We start from the raw sequence: 15,354 nt of genomic DNA, 5'->3' as shown, positions 1-15,354 counted from the left end.
AGCAGAGTCAATCCAGTCAATCCTGCCTTTCTTCTCATGATATATTGAGGCTGTGATTCACTAGCACTGGTGTCCAGTAACGTGTTCAGTTTACATCGGAATCCCTGTATCGTCTACACACAGGACCGGCTTTAGGAGGTGCGACTGGTGTTCACGCACTGGGTGCTGACCTGGAGGTGGGTACTGACCTCAGATGGGGGCACTGTGTTTAGCAATAACTTAAGATTTAGGAGCACCTGCTTCAGAGCTCCTTGTGAGTCCAGCATTCAGGCAGCAATAAAAATGTTGATTAATGTTCCTGCTAGAGAGAAAGATCAGACTTCTATCGAGTGTCAGTCAGTGGCGGCTGGCAATATTATTTAATGGTGTGGCAATCACCATAAATGCTGCCGGCTGCTAGGCCAAACCGATGCTCCTCTCTCCGCTCCAATCCTGAGGTGACGAGGGGCAGGAAGGAAAGGGAAGGACTTCCCTCCTTGTGACAAGGGAATACAACTGGTTGGAGCAGGCTAACATAGTGCTCATTTGGAGGCTGGGTACTTGTGCTTGCAATCCCTCAGCTGTTTTACAACGCTGGGATTGCTGTCTTTGAAGTCTGCATGTCAGATTGACTGGCTGTAGCAGACGGCCAATACGAAATGTGTACTGAGCACCTACAACGTCATCCTGCAATCCGCAGGAATCTGCCCCGCATCCACTTGCTATGGCTGGCGGCACACAGAATAATATAACGGTATTGACCATTTTATCATTCTGCATTTACCGCTGCGCTCGCAGCACATGGGGCAACGCTTTTCCACCCATGAAAGAAACTGCCCCTGCTTGGCCCTTTGCCAGGTTAAGGCTTCGGCTTCCTGAGTGCGTGCTTCACTTGCCAGGCCTCCGTGCTAAAATCCCATGATTCAAACCTGCCCATCTGCCAATTAAAACATATATTTCATTGGGTGTGGAGGCTGTAGGCTGTGGTGCAGCTTTGGCCTTTTGCTGAAAATTAACTGAGAGACACCAACCTTTCAATGCTAAAAAAATAAATGCATAAAAAGCTTGCTTGGACTTGCTGCGATATCCTAGCGTATCTTATCCTTTAATGGACATCAGCTGTTCAGAGTCTCCAAAGGAAGCAGAAAACCTGCTCATTGCAGGGGTGTCTAACTTGTCTTCTCTGTCACCATGTGAAATCTGCTTCTCACAACTATGGAATGCCTTGCCTTTGTCCTCAACCTCATGCGCGCTAGCGGAATTCCGCTTGTACGCTGAGATTTTTAAAAGCGCATGTTACGTGGCGAGCTGGGCTCGTCATCAGCGTGCGAGGAGGCTACGCCATGACGAGCCCAGCTCGTCATCAGCGTGGAAGGGGTTAAGGAAGAATGTCAATCTCTTAGCCTTTAGGAAAGACCTCAAATCGTGGCTTTTTGTACAGTAAATTTGTCAATCTCTCCTGCTCTGCACCTCCTTGGGTTTTTAGCGCCGGGACACTCTTCGGAGTAGCTGAGCTATACAAAACTTATATTAACATAACATACCATAACATAACATAACATAACATAACATATTGTATCATACAGGAGTTGGATGGTGTGCATCATTGTATATGACCGAAGCAGAGGTCAAAGTGGGTGAAATCTGAGGGCCACGGTGTGTCCATAATCTTTTTATTTGACAAAATCAGTTCCACTACGTCATGTTAAAAGGTAACCATCCTAGGACAGTTAATTATAACACTTGAGATGCCTTAGCTGAAGTGGAGGGGATTGAGTCTCCTGTGCTGTGAAGATGAAGGAGGGACAGACAGGTGAACAAGAACTAGGCCTTCTTGCCAGGGTGCCTGCTGCCTGGGAGAAGTGTAAATGTGCACACTTGGATAATCTGCAAAGGTAAAGACTGCTTGGATGCCCAAATTGGCTTTAACTGATGGAGTCACTTTTGCAGTACTCTTTTTGGGAGGTATTGCAAGGTGACCTGATGAGCTATGGGGTGCGTGCTTTTAAAGGACAGTTATAAAAAAGTATTTACACTAGGCACTGTCTGCGCACTACTCAGATCTATATTTACAGCCGGAACACTACACAGACCTATATTTACAATCGGAACACTACACAGATCTATATTTTGAAACCATTTTTTAAAATTAATTCTAAATTTGTTTGGGCACTCTGTGGCAGCCTATCTTATATGTCTAATGGAAGTTTAAAATAATGGCATATATATTCAAGATGCTTTCTGTCACAAGCTGGGACCTTGAAACTACAGATGGGAGGAACTTGTGGAGTTCCACTTCACCACATTCCGCAGAGTTACATAAAAGATCTGCGACATTCCACAGAGTTCAACCAACATGCAGAAAATATGCATGTTGCACTGTAATTTAGCAACAGTATTGCAAGCCAATTGAATGGACGTTGCTGTTTCTTGAGTAGAAAATCTGCTGGAGAGGCCCTCTAACCACAAACGATCATGACCGGCCACCTTAGAAAATCGCAATAGGGGACGCCAAATCTCGCTCCCCAGCTTGTATTTTTGGAGCAATGGGCAGACTTTGGCAGGAAGTACACATTACAAGAGTAATGCGGATTTGCCAAATTCTGCCAATTCAGCGATCAGAATGAAACACTGTTTCATTGCTCGTAATACTAAAAACACACATCACTATTTCCCACTACACAAACCAAAATTGAATTCCAGACAGAATTCAATTATGTGACTCTCTGATTGCACACACAGATATCTATGTGATTACATTAACCGATAGAACTTTCACAACGTAAAATAGTGCATCGCTCACTGATTAGTTTAACTTGCATTTATTTTTCATTTAAGGTGTGTATTTTACATGCAGTTACTTACTTGAAGATGAAAGACCAATAAAATAGCGACAGAATATCTTGTTCATTTTAGCCATGCTTTTGATCCCGCACCCCACGTTCACTGAACAAGCCCTCCCATTTGACTCAGGATCACCGTTCCCATTTTTAGGTCGAGCTTAGAACAGCGCATGCGCAGCTTGTTCGACTTTTAGTAAGGGGGTTTTCAAAGTGCTACCTACCCACAAGCTTTTCCTTGCCTAAAGCTTGCGTGCATGTGCACGTGAACAGGAGCAGCCCCCATCTGCCTTTCTTATCTCATTATTAATCCTTGTTTTACAGCTACGAGCCGTCAAGGCTCATTAAGTGCTTTTGTGCTCAGCGCACATGCACACAACTCCCTTGGCCTCTCTCTCCCGTTGCAGCCCCCATCTATGCATTTTGCGCAGCCAATGCTTTTTTTGTAACAGAAATGCTGCACCGAATGCGCGAGTACTTAAAGATGCATTTGGGGGCGACTACGAGAGGCCAGTAAGCGAGCTATCGCTAAACTATTGCATCAGAGTCCAGCCGTTTTGAAATGCATATGCCTACACTCGGTTATATAAGCCTAGGTCCGTGAGTCTCATCTGGCATAATGAATAGTGCCATTGTAAAGGGTACTAAAATGTTTCTTTGTTTATTGACGTCGAGTTTCAAGCCCTACTGTGATGCCATCAACTAGACAGCAAACATGTTTCAAAGTACTTGAAAGGTTGAATGGCCCATCTCACAGACCTGCGGAGGCAAGTACGATTCCTTCTCCTAATTTAGGCATTTGTATTATTTCTACTCTTCTAAGCCCAGCCTATGCATTTCAGAACTCTTCGCCCACTGTTTGTGCATCTCTGGCAGTGCTCTTGAATCTCTGCTCGGGGATCCTCCTTTCGTGCTCAGTCAGTGCTAGGTCTGCGCTGGAATATTCTGCGGTGCGTGCATTTCATCACGCATCCACTGACTGCCCACTCATGCCAAAGAGAGTGCGTCAGACATGGGCAGTGCTCCGCGCGCTCCCCAAGGCAACTATTTCTACCATTATTTATTTTGTTTGAATAATATCTGCGTCGTCTGTCCAAACAACCTGCCGCATGTCACCCTCCATCTTCAAACTGTAAAGCGTTTAAAACATTGGTGCAGTCTTTGTCGAGTCCAGTAGGACAGATTAAGGAGGATGTAAGGAGGACATGTTTTCAGACATCATTACCGCACAAAGAACGGGAACTGTACTGGAATAAGCACTGCAAGCTTCCATCCCACACGCAGAACAGGGATTGTATAGCAGTAGATGTAACAGTGCAAGCTTCACTTGCAGATACTGAATGTGTAGAACACGGGCAGCAGCATTGTGCTTTTCCCAGACACAGATACACACATGGTGGTGGTAGCAAAAGGACATGCTATCCTTGCACACAGATCAGGAGAATAGTGCAGACGGCTGAAACGTGCGTACACACAGAATGCAAGTCAAAGCAGTGCAATCACCCCACATAAACATCAGTTGTTTCATTGGGATACTTTACTTTGTGATGTCTACACTGGCTGTCTTACCATCCTGTAGTAATGCATCTTAATGTAAAATAACAGTACAACGCAAGTCGTTAAATCAAATTAAATGTTAACATTCACTTATCAAAAAATGATGTATTCATTTTTTTGTTAACCTCATTTAAACAAACATACTTTTTTATTTGAAATGTAAAAATAAAACCCTCTCCACACAAACACCACCAATCCCTGAAACCTAAACACCTCTCTCAAACCCTAAACCTCACCCATCTATGAACTCTAAAATCCTTTAGCCAGCCCTAAGTGCCATTCATCTCTGAAGCATAAAAACCCTTCTCCATCCCTAAAACCCACTCATCCATCAACCCTAAATAAACCTCATCACCCATCTCTAAATCCTAAAAATCGCTCTCCACCCCTAATCTCACCTATCCTGAAAACTAAAAAAACCCTCTCCGTCCCTAAACCTCATCCGTTCCTGAACCCTAAAAACCCCTATCCACTGCTACATACCACCCACCTCTGAACCCTAAAAAAATCCTCTCCACTCCTAAAACCCACTCATCCCTGAAGCTTAAAAATCCCTTCCCACCTTTAAATCCCTCCCATCCCTGATTCCTTAAAACCCATCTCCACCTCTAAACCTAAAACAAGCATTGGCATAGCCAATAGGTCTCGCCTTTGGGACCTTATAAGTGTTTAGCCATGCAGCAGTTGATGTTGTTGCGCCAAGGATAGTGTGCTGCATAACTAAATACTTATAAGGTCCCAAAAGCGAGACCTATTGGCTATACCAATGCTTGTTTTGTTTAAGGCACTTCCATCGCTGGATTGAGGCAATTCTTTATACGGTGCTCTTATACAGGTCTCGAACAACTGCCCCTTTCAAATGTATATAAATAATCCAGTCAAGACTTTTGCCTTGCATTCTGTTTCTAGCAGTTTTACACTGCTCAGCAGTGCCACAGAACTGCAGCTTCGAGGACTTCAAGATTCACGCCAGGCATGGGACAACTGGCGACGGATCTCGGCTCTGGCGCTCCCCGAGTAGGATGTGTGCACTTCAGCAGACTCATAAATAAGTGAGAGAAGGCCTGCCCTGGACGGCTTATCGGTGTCTTTATTTACCTGTTCTGAAAGGTGTGGGTTAATTAAGCAGCCTAGCAACAGCTTGGAACCGGAGACCTGGCTGCTCCGTGGACACACCTGGGCGGTAGGCTGGGTGGTAGAGTCTGATCAATGCATGGCAGGGCTACCAAGACGCTTTCTGTCAGGGCTGACACATGTAGCAGAATGCAAGCTTATTTGGGCTAAAATTCCAGGACTGGCACTTGATATTAAGACCAATTTCCAGCAATAGCAAGTATTTCTGAGACCCGGGCAGTTGCAATTTGACCACAAACTTCCTGTCAGTTTTTTTGCTTCTAGGGGTCACAGGGTGTCTTCAGGTATTTTCTTGAACTGACATCAGTCCTTCTGCAAAGTTAGGGCTTTCTGAAAGCATAGCTTGTACTGTTGCCATATACTCCATCTCCCCTGGAGACCACATATCGATGCCATGGGCCTCTGTTTCACAACCTAAGGCATTCTGGGTCTTGTAGTCTTTGATCGTTTCAATTGAACCAACTGGTCTACTGCACTGGAAAACAATATTTTGCAAAAGTGAAGCCCAGTACTGAAATGTGGGTTACCTGGTGACGTAGGCTAAATGGTCACCTTACTTCGCTAAGGGATTATCCCAGTGCAGATAAAAGGGACCATGTCAAATGGATGACACTGCATTATGGGACTTGTAATAGCTCTTACAACATTGTAGGTATGAGTTAACCCCTCCCCCCCAACATACAAAGAGTTGTAGGATAAAATGTTAGGATATGCTTATTGTGTGACTGTGACTTGGGGCCTTTTAACACCTTTGTGACAGGTTACTAACTGGACCAACAGAGATCAAGCAACATGATCACACATCGGTAAACAACCATTAAGGTATTAAAATCCAGTTTCGAAACTGATCTGAAATTAGCTCTAGTGAGGCCAGCTTTTTTGCATTCTGGGATTTCTTTTTTTTTAATTGTTTTAATCCTGTTGATCTTCTCGGAACCTGTGTACGGGCTGTGTACTGATAAAGTAGAAAAAGCATACTCAGCTGACAAGTGGTCTCATATCAGGTTTGCAACCTCAAGCTAGTCCTTGTGTTTTGTCCAACAGAGAATTGCATTCTCTAACTTATCACAGCTTGATATGTATGGGCTAAAACATCCCAGCATGCCAAGTATTGTTGGCTACAAAGCCGGGATTGGCTGAAGGTGTCAAATGTTACGCGGGCCCACATGGTAGCTATGCCTAAAGCCAGTATTGTAGTCATGTGGGTCTGCTGCAGAGATCTGTGTGAGTACATGTTTGAATCCCAAAATGCTTACTATTCCTTCCGAGGTTGGTAAAATGAGAACCATTGAGTTTAGTCTGCACAGCCTGCTATAGAAAGACATCATAACATTCCCATATAGGCTACACTGCATTTGAACACTCTTCCAAACAAGCGCTCTCTCACCATATTGAACTAGTGCTTTCTCCCTTTGTCCCTCTTTCTCTTCCTCCTTCTTTGCCCCTCTTGTGTTTTCTCCCTCTTGCTCTGGCTGATAGTCTCATGAGGAAAAATAAGTCCCAGTCCCAAAAATGAGTGCCGGTCGATCCCACCTGCAACACCAGCTCAAATCAAGCATTGATTACAGGCAATAAGGGTGAGAGACAAAGCTTACATTGGCAAAAGTCCTATATGTGCAGGGGTTGGAAAGTAGCTGACTGATGACATGGGTGCTGCAAAGGTGCTTTTTTTAGCCACATCCCTACCACCGCCGCAGTCCCATTGCGCTCAAGATCACAATTCCATTCTCTTTTATGCACTTCAGCTTCTGGATGGCCTGCAAGGTAGTGACTGAGGCCCCATCCCCAGTGCAGCCCAACACACATCACCTAAAGCAGCGGTGCCTAACATTTCTACTTCTAGGGAGCCCCAATACATGACTGCTGGACAGCAGGGACCCCCATCTAAGCAATTTGTGCAATTTGAACATCAAAACAATACACAGAACTACGGACACTAGTGTACATTAAACATATACATAAATTATGAACAGCAGCAGTTTCTTCCTTAGGGCGAGGGAGCATCGCCCCCGCCCAATGCAACAGCCGTAAAAATGAAAAATTAAATTAAAATTAAATGATTTCATTGGAATTTTATTTCTCACGTTAAGCGCGCAGCAGCCTCCAGCCGGGATAAATGAAGGCATGTCCTCCTCTGCTGCTAATTACTAGCATATAGACTTTTGGAGCAAGATGGAACCTCCAAAATACACGTCATTTCGGCCTTCTCTCTTGACATGCAATTTGCAGCTCTCCACTCAGCTGTCTTAGGCAGCTGGATAGATTCCAAGCACAGCACAGGCGTAAAGGGCCTTAAGGAGCATCCAGCCAGGACCATTCATCCAATCCTGGCGCTGCTCTCATGCTGGTGAGAGTAACACTCGGATTGGTTAGTGGAATTTCCTGGCGGCTGGAGCCCGAGTAGCCGACAGAGAAGGGACTGAAGAGGATGTCGGATGTGCAACAGGCAAGGTAAGTGACTTTATTTTATATTATTTGCCACTCCCCTTGCCTGCATGCACGCAACCACTGATCCACCTAGTTGCTTGCCCGCCCACCTGCCACACCAGTGCATATACATGCCAGCCGCCCCTGATTATGAAATATTTTGTTTAATACAGAGGCAAAAGGTGTGAAAAATCTAAATTTCAATGGGAAGATTGGAGCATTTCTAAATGTTGGTTTATTTCTCAAATATAAAGCAACTTGAGCATTTTGCTTTGTCTTTTTTGCTAATGTATGCTTTTTGTCACTGTATATTAGTGCTTTAATTGAGGTCACCAATTGTCCATACTAATGTTCGTTGTACTTGAGTGGCTCCCACGAATCGAGCTGAAGGGCACCAGCTTAATTTTTAGCTCCCAATTTTAAATTCCTGCACATTTACAGAACTTTTTTAACATTTTCAATTTCCCTTTTATATCTTTTATGTAGATATGCTTTACTAACTGGCTAATAATATTTAATTTTTTTGGAACAGTTGTGGTGTTGCGGAACCCCTGGAGTCCCCAGACCCCCAGGTTAAGAACCACTGACCTAAAGGTTCGTGTTTGTGTTCTGGAAGCAGCAGCAGCGATGGCTAAGATGTGAGTGAGGGAGAAATCTGATGCCCTTCTATCCTAATGGACACTACGCGTGACTAAGTCAGAAATATTTTAGCGTCATAAAATGTATACACAAAAAAAATCATTTGGCTTTTTGGCAAACCTCAGGTCAAATATTGGTACACACTTATGCAGGCGAGAAGGAGCCTTCTACTCCAGGACTGATCCATCCCCTTCCAGGAAGGGATCACAGCAGGGGCCAGCACATGCATACTCCCTGCCTCAGCGACTTGTTGTTATGTGACTAACATTTATAAAGCGCGAACAAATCACCCCAGAGAGTGTCTCTGCGCTATCACGTGCTCAACAGGTCAAAAAGGTGAAAGGAGTTAGAAGAGCCATGTTTTGATATTTGTTTTGAATAGGGCTGGGTCAGGACAGGACCGTATATGCAGGGGCACCCGGTTCCAATGATAGGGGGCTAGATGTGAAAATGATCTGCCCGCATATCTGGCAGTACATACGCGGGGAGGGCGTAGTGAAGTGTGTCCACAGGACCTAAGATTGCGCATTGGCACCTAAAGCCACAGCTTGCTACACAGATAGAGGGGGCCATTTTCAAATAGGGACTTGTGTACTAGGCAGAGGAGTTTGAAGAGGGAACACTTTGTTATAGGTAGCCAATGTAGAGATTTGAGTGTTGGCTCTGAGGGGGAGCGGGTGGCCGATTACAAACCAGATGGGCAGCCGTATTTTGTACCTCCTGAAGTTTAGCTAGGAGAGCTTCATTCGCTGCAACCATACGGGCGTTGCCATAGTCCAGGTGACTTACAATAAGTGCCTGAGTGAGGGATTTTCTGGTATGAAGGGGCAGCCACTGGAAAACGTTGCCAAGAAGGCGCATGGTCCTGAAACAGGAGCCAAAGATGGAGTCTAGCTGTTCCTTCATAGAGAGGTTATCTTATCGTCAATTAGGATGCCCAGAATTCTAACTACCTTTGCAGGGGTAGGGCAGAATCTGATCAGGTGGTCATCAGACCAAAAGGAGTGAGTTTGCCGAAGAGCAAGAGCTTTGCCTTTCCAGTGTTCAGTTGAAGGAAGTTGGACGGCATCCAGAGGGCAATGTAATGTAAATGTATAGGCATTTATATAGCGCACTACTTACCCGTAGGGTCCCAAGGCGCTTTGACCGCTGCGAAACCCTTCCTGGCTTCCCTGAGAGATGGTCCCTTAATGGGTATCTCCAGGGTGAGACCAGGCATCCCCGGCGGTCTGGTGGGGCCGTTAGTGAAGATGAGGCAAGCTAATGCCCAGAGTTGCCGAGTGTGATCGCTGATCAGAGTGGGCACCGAGGCGAGAGAATTATCGAGTCCGCTGACCCTGGTCCAGAAACCTGCCGCGCCGGGAATCGAACCCTGGTCCCGGGCCGTCCTCTGCTCTCGGGTCTGCCGCCTCTAACCAGTCTGATTTTCGTAGTTTCCCTATAAATGTATAGCCTTTCACAAGAAGGTGTTTGTCCAAGTGTCCCCAGGCTGAACGTGCAGTACTTCCTGATGGCCCATGTACTGGTGAGAGGCGATCAGGCAGGCTTACCCAGAGCGAGTCACGAAACCACAAGCCACGGAGTCTGATGTGGAAACTGGGTTTATGAATATACGAGTTACGATCAGTTGTTTCACTATGAACACATCGCGGCATTCCCCTGCGTCTTCGTGTGCTTCGCTGGCAAATAAGGGATCTCTTAGGCGCTACATATAAAACTGTCCAGTCACATTGGCGAATGAGCTGCATTCGCCCCTGCGAGCTCCGTTCTCAGTCCGGGCTCAGTCGAGTGAGTGATCGATCATGCGCACTGTTCATTTTCCCCTGATTGCTAAACTGGTGACAGAAAATGCTGCGAAATAGGCGCAAGTGACAGACACAAGAGACATACAGTATACGAGCGCCGAGACCAATCGGCCGAATAAGGGAACATACGGGTAGTACTTGTAAAGCAGTTTAGTAGGTTGAGCGCCTGCTGCAGTGAGTTGATGTGCAAAATGCAGTCAAAGGATACATTTTCTATTGGGGCGTTCAATCCTTAATCATTAGATTAATGACAAGAGTGCCACTGGGTTGAGGAATAGGAACTGTGGTTTTGCATAGTGCCGCGAAGGGAAATGGTGTGAAGCTGCAAGCACTACATTGGAAAATGCCAATTATTGTCAATACGTTCCCAAACAGGACTGTATCTGACACCCAAGCAGGAGGGTGGGCGCGACCAATAGGATGCAGTGACATCCCCCCTCTTTTTGAGGGAGCCTTAAACTAGGCCACAAGTGTAACCCATTACAAACAAGTCGCACATTTAGTGAGCCCACTCCTTCAGTCAACAATGCGCTTTCAGGTGACTCGACTTGACTTATAACCCATACTTCCATTATGTGCGCACATCATTATTAATCACATTTTTACGGTTTACACACAGCCTTGGCGACAACCCACCAAGCAGTGAATTACAACTCTAAAAACAAGGTGTGTGTGTTGCGTTCAAGATAAAGTGCCAAACACAATAAAAACACAGCTTTATTGTCCTTGGTGAAAGGGAACTTGAGAACTACCTCTCTCTCCAGAGCACAAAGAGTAAAACTCAAGCACCCCCCAACCCCCAAAAGGCCAGGAAGGAAGACGCGCACTGAGGTGGGTGACTGCATTCATTCATTTATATTTTGCAGCGTTGTGTGCTCTTCCTCACCTGCGGCTGCGGTGTGACTCCCCCGGCTTCATCAACCCCCACCAGAAGGGCAGCAGCCTTCGCCTCGTGCCCCTCGGCGCCTGTGGGCGCAGGGTCTCTCCTCACCTGGCTCCCCGCGGCATCGCACCGGCGCCCTCCCCTTACAGAGACACCTGCCGAGGCCGCGCTTCCGCCCGGGTCTGGCTCGCACCTCTCTGGTTACCGCGCTCCCCTCTGGTCACCACTCCCTCTGCCCTCTTGGGGGCCGTCCCGCTGACGCGCTGTGCGTCGATGTGTGGCAGGCACCACTCGGTCCCTTCAGGCTGCTCGTCTCTCTCTTGGCAGAGTCTCGTCTCTACCGCTGCCTGTCTGTCTCCTCTCATGGTCCCCGTAGTCTCATGCACCTTGCTTTGGTGTTCCTAGACCCCGTTCGCCCCTCGTTTTCGCCCTCTCTCTCGCTCTGTACTATACATTCGTGGAAGTATCTTTACACTCCCTATATCTTATGTTCCCTCTTTCTCAGCCTAGAAGTTTCAGTCGCTCTTTCTCAAACAGTTGCCTGTTTCTTTCGCTCTCTCAGCCTCTTTACGCCTCTATCACTCTCTCCACTCTGTTTTCACCGTCCCTGTACTCACCTGTCCGTTCTTTAGACTCTCGGCCCCAGTTAAGCCTCTGGTCGTCGGGGCATCCCTTCTCGATGCCTCTGTCTCATACTCTGAGCCCTCCTCTCTCGCTCCTTGTGATCCTCTGCCTCTCTCTGACTGTTTCACTTTTTATTCCCTCCATTATAACATTCTTACCCCCCCCCCCTCTCCATCTACAGCATACTCTCTCCCACGCTGCCATTATTCCTTTTGTTGTCACAATGGAAGTTTTTCAACAGAATATGGATTACCCTGTCCCATGTCCTTTTCGCTTTTCTCCTGGTTCCCAGTCTCCTGTCTCTCCTCGGCCACTGTTCCACCTGCTTGTTGCTGTATCTTTTACTGGCTCCTTCTCCTCTGTGAACATAAGGCACATGAAAACACACCCAGCAGCGGCAGGTCCGGGTGCTCACCCCTCGCTACCAGGAAGCGTCCTCCTCCCTGGAGACCGGCTGACTGATTTGCAAGTTAAAGCCACCACCAGCCCACACGGGCTGCGTGAGGCAGCGGTTAAAGGGAACGGCTGGTTCAGTATTCCGAGCCCCGGGTGAAAGCAAAGACGTAACAACAATGAACAACCAAACCACATAGAGAACAACAAAAGCGCCGCTAGCGCACTAAAGGCAGATTGTGAGACAAGTCCGAGAAAGTCAGAGGAGATCTTAGTGTAAAGGCAAAAGCAGACCCTGGGCCACCCGGACGGGGATCTATTTATTTAGGCAGGGAGTTGGACGTACTAGAACAGCCTGGAAATGTTTAGTTTCCAACACGATCTGTATATTTCTATCTTTACTTCTCTTTCTTTCCAAGTGACTGTATTTATGGTTCATTGGGAAAACCCAGACTGATGCTGTGGTGTTTGCCTGCACCTACACTCTTCAGCTAAATTTCATTAATTTGAAGTTTCATTATTTAAACATTTTTGCAGATTAGTTACATTATGGCAACGTTATTTGGGGTGACTGAGAAGGACATTTCACATCGAAAGTCTCATATACATTTGTGTTCACCACTATAGCAACAAGCATTTGCAATGCATTAGGTCTCACATTCCCAAGTGTTTGAGCTATTGGCATTGCAAATGACAATGCCTTTTATTTATGTTGTGGGCTTTTAAACATAAATAAAAGGCATTGTCATTTACAATACTAATAGCTTAAACTCTCACAAATGTGAGACCTATTGCATTGCAATAAAGAGCCTTCTCAAACGAAATATCAGAGGAAGAGACCGGCCTGTGACGTATTCAAAGTAGTGATAAATGGTGCAGTGAAGAAGATGTGTAAGTGTTGTAAATTACACAGACGCAAAGTATGAAGTGAGCGGTACATGTGATCTGAGCTATAAACACTAACAAAGCTGCCCAACACCTTTTGCTCTGTGATTACACTGTTGCAGCTCAGGAGGAAGAGTGGGGGGGGGGGGGGGGGCTATTTACGGCCCGCTCCCTGATTTGAGTGTGCAGTATGGTATTGCGTAATGTCATTGATATCTTTGGCCTAATAAAAAACACTCTAGCTGTAGTGGGGCCCTGGCTTCACCTCCTCGTGCAGGGCGGGCTGTGCTTCATAGCAGGCATGGAGCGAGGGATGGTCTCAGCTGCAGCTACGACCTTGTATGGTGCCTCTTCTATTACCAGTGAGTGAGAGGCGCTAAGGTGGTGGTATTGGTATTGGTGGTGGTGGTATTGGTATTAATGGTATTGGTGGTGTTGGTGGTTTTGGAATTGGTGGTATTGGTGGTGGTGGTATTGGCGGTGCTGGTATTGGTGGTGGAGGTGCTGGTGGTGGTGGCATTGGTGGTATTGGTGGTGGTGGTGGTATTGGTGCCAGTATTGTATTGGTGGTGGTGGTATTGGTGGTGGTGGTGGCACCAGTATTGGTGGTGATATTGGTATTGGTGATGGTATTGGCGGTGGTGGTTTTGGTGGTGGGGTATTTATTGGTGGTGATGGTATTTGTGGTGGTGGTATTGTAGGTGGTGGTGGTATTGGTGAGGGTGGTATTGGTATTGTTGGTGGTATTGGTATTGGAGATGGTGGTATTGGTAAAAGTGATGGTGGTGGTATTGGTGGGGATGGTAGTATTGCCGATGGTAGTGGTTGTGATGGTGGTATTGGTAGTAGTATTGATGATGGTATTTGTGGTATTGGTGGTAGTATTAGTGGTGGTGATATTGGTATTGGTGGTGGCATTGGTGATGGTGGTATTGGATTGGTGGTGGTGGTATTGCTGGTGGTGGTATTGGTGGTGGTGGTATTGGTGGTGGTGGTGATATTGTTGGTGGTATTGCTTGTAGCATTGTCGGTGGTGGAGGTATTGATGGTGGTATTGGTGGTGTTGTTGTTACTAATTAAACAGGCTTTTGAAAATAACCGCTCAGGTGGCTTAGTGCAGATGACATGTAACACAGATGTGCTGTTGTCACCTTCAGCCCATTAGCCCACAATTATGTGCTACCTGGAAATCACATGACTTAATTCGCGAATCATTTCTAAATCCATTTTACTTGGGAGGGAGTTGAAACAGAGACGAGATAATGCTGGGGTAAAGTGATTGAAAGCAGGCGCCCGTGTTACCGGGCGGCCGCGCTGCTTAAAAAAACATAAGTGGTTTCAGCTGAAGCAGGACATGTCCGGCCTGCAGTAAGAGAAACTCAATAAAGTAAATAGTGCTTACAGACTAAATAACAGGTCAAAGTAAAGGGGTCAGTAGCCATGGTAGGTTACAAATGAAGACAAGGCTGTACTCAGGAGGGACTATCAAGCCTACTAACAAATCCGAAGGCAGTATTTAAGAAAGACAATGACACAAGCCAATGAAAAGTTTGGGAGGAGAGTGGGTACGACTTCTCTCCCATACTTTACTTCAGCAGTCTCGCAGAGCGAGCAGCGCATGCACGCTGCTGCTAGGCTCGACCTAAAAAAGTTTGGGAAGAGACCTAAGCAAGTCAAATGGAAAACAGAGAGAATGTTTTAATTCTGAAAAAAACACTTATCCTGATGTGATGTGACAAAAGCCTACTTCTATGATTTTCTGTGACTTTAGTTACAAATTTGTTTTTCCGCAAAACAGTTCTCCCATCACTAGATGCGAGGGATTCAAAACGCCCATGATCGGAAACAGAGGACACAGTGAATAAATTCTAGACAGCAATGGGTCGCTGATCAGGGAGAGACAGTGAAAGATCATCAGAACTTCTTTAAAAATTAATTTTGCAGGGTAAACATAGCTCCTCTGAAACTCTGGAGTTACTGAAATGGCTCTGCCGAGATCCACCAAAATGCGCAAGTAGTGTAGGGGGAACAAAAGGCAGCCAAGCGTTCAAAGTGTGCAAGAGCAGGTTAATGTGTTCCCTTAAACCCAGAGTCACTTGTTTTTGTAGATAAAAATGAAGGAGCCTTGCTCCCTTAATATTTATTTGAGCCTGTTGAAATTTTCAGACCAAAAAATGCCTTTGGAAAC

The 15,354-nt window shown here is 46.1% G+C and overlaps 1 protein-coding gene across 5 annotated transcripts in view; it reads right to left on the bottom strand.

The window, feature by feature from the left end:
* The window catches only part of SACK1E (scaffolding CK1 anchoring protein E), a 395,123-nt gene extending 382,775 nt beyond the window's left edge, over positions 1-12,348 (bottom strand). For 2 of the 5 annotated variants that reach the window (XM_086930370.1, XM_086930373.1), the window contains exon 1: positions 11,268-11,574. The gene's annotated coding sequence lies outside the window, so the exon portion shown is untranslated. Of the gene's footprint in view, positions 1-11,267; positions 11,575-11,881 lie in introns of those variants that run through there. The other 3 variants (XM_086930372.1, XM_086930371.1, XM_086930374.1) reach the window with 3 other exon arrangements.
* Between the last annotated feature and the right edge of the window lie 3,006 nt (positions 12,349-15,354).

Source organism: Lissotriton vulgaris, chromosome 7 (assembly GCF_964263255.1).
Source record: "Lissotriton vulgaris chromosome 7, aLisVul1.2, whole genome shotgun sequence".
Lineage (NCBI taxonomy): Eukaryota > Metazoa > Chordata > Amphibia > Caudata > Salamandridae > Lissotriton > Lissotriton vulgaris.
The sequence above is the reverse complement of the archived record's forward strand: the minus strand, read 5'-3'. Positions and strand labels throughout refer to the sequence as shown.